A 1,664-nucleotide genomic window follows, 5' to 3' on the forward strand; every position below is an offset into this window, starting at 1 on the left:
TGGAAAGAATAACTTTGAGGTGGTTTCGTACCCTGCCATAATCTCTTCGTTCGTTCTCTGCTATTAGTGACTTTGGAGTGACTCTTTGTTGCATGTTGAGGGATAGTTATGTGATCCAATTATGTTAGTATTGTTGAGGGAACTTACACTAGCGAAAGTATGAACCCTAGGCCTTGTTTCCTAGCATTGCAATACCGTTTACGCCCACTTTTATCATTAGTTACCTTGCTGTTTTTATAATTTCAGACTACAAATACCTTTATCTACTATCCATATACCACTTGTATCACCATCTCTTCGCCGAACCAGTGCACCTATACAATTTACCATTGTATTGGGTGTGTTAGGGACACAAGAGACTCTTTGTTATTTGGTTGCAGGGTTGCTTGCGAGAGACCATCTTCATCCCACGCCTCCCACGGATTGATAAACCTTAGGCATCCACTTGACGGAAATTTGCTACTGTCCTACAAACCTCTGCACTTGGAGGCCCAACAACGTCTACAAGAAGAAGGTTGTGTAGTAGACATCAAGCTCTTTTCTAGCGCCGTTGCCGGGGACGTGAGTGCTTGAAGGTATATCTTTAGATCTTGCAATCGAGTCTTTTAGTTTCTTGTTTTATCACTCATGAGATAAAGGGCTGGTCACCGGGATGCCCAGTCCCATGCTTTATGCAAACTAAATCAAAATAATTGCAAACAAAACTCCCCCTGGGACCTGATGTATGTTGGAGGCACTCGTTGTTTCGAGCAAGCCATGGATTGATGTTTGTTGGTGGAGGGGGAGTATAAACTTTACCATTCTGTTTGGGAACCGCCTATAATGTGTGTAGCATGGAAGATATCGCCATCTCTTGGTTGTTATGTTGACAATGAAAGTATACCGCTCAAAATGTTATTCACCTCTATTTCAAAACCGAGCTCTAGCACCTCTACAAATCCCTGCTTCCCTCTGCGAAGGGCCTATCTATTTACTTTTATGTTGAGTCATCACCTCTTATTAAAAAGCACTAGCTGGAGAGCGCAGCTGTCATTTGCATTCATTACTGTTAATTTATATTGGGTGTGACTATGATTGGATCTCTTTTACCATGAATTACAATGTCTAGTCAGTCCTTGATCTTTAAAGGTGCTCTGCATTTATGTTTTGCGGTCTCAGAAAGGGCTAGCGAGATACCATCTTGTTATATCATATTATGATTGTTTTGAGAACGTGTTTTCATCCGAGATTTATTATTATGGCTTGCTAGTTGATTATGCTATTGATATGGGTAATCATGAGACCTGAGAATTATTACAAATGTGGTTAGTTATAATCTTTGCTGAAAACTTGATTGCTAGCTTGACATATTTACAACAACAAGAGCAAACAGAGTTTGTAAAAGTTTTTCTTTATTTCTTTCAGTTTGTCAACTGAATTGCTTGAGGACAAGCAAGGGTTTAAGCTTGGAGGAGTTGATACGTCTCCAACGTATCTACTTTTCCAAACACTTTTGCCCTTGTTTTGGACTCTAACTTGTATGATTTGAATGGAACTAACCCAGACTGACGTTGTTTTCAGCAGAATTGCCATAATGTTGTTTTATGTGCGGAAAACAAAAGTTCTCGGAATGACCTGAAACTCCACGGGATATCTTACAATAAATAATAAAAAATCCTCGCCAA

Source organism: Triticum dicoccoides, chromosome 7A (assembly GCF_002162155.2).
Source record: "Triticum dicoccoides isolate Atlit2015 ecotype Zavitan chromosome 7A, WEW_v2.0, whole genome shotgun sequence".
In the NCBI taxonomy this organism is placed as follows: Eukaryota; Viridiplantae; Streptophyta; class Magnoliopsida; order Poales; family Poaceae; genus Triticum; species Triticum dicoccoides.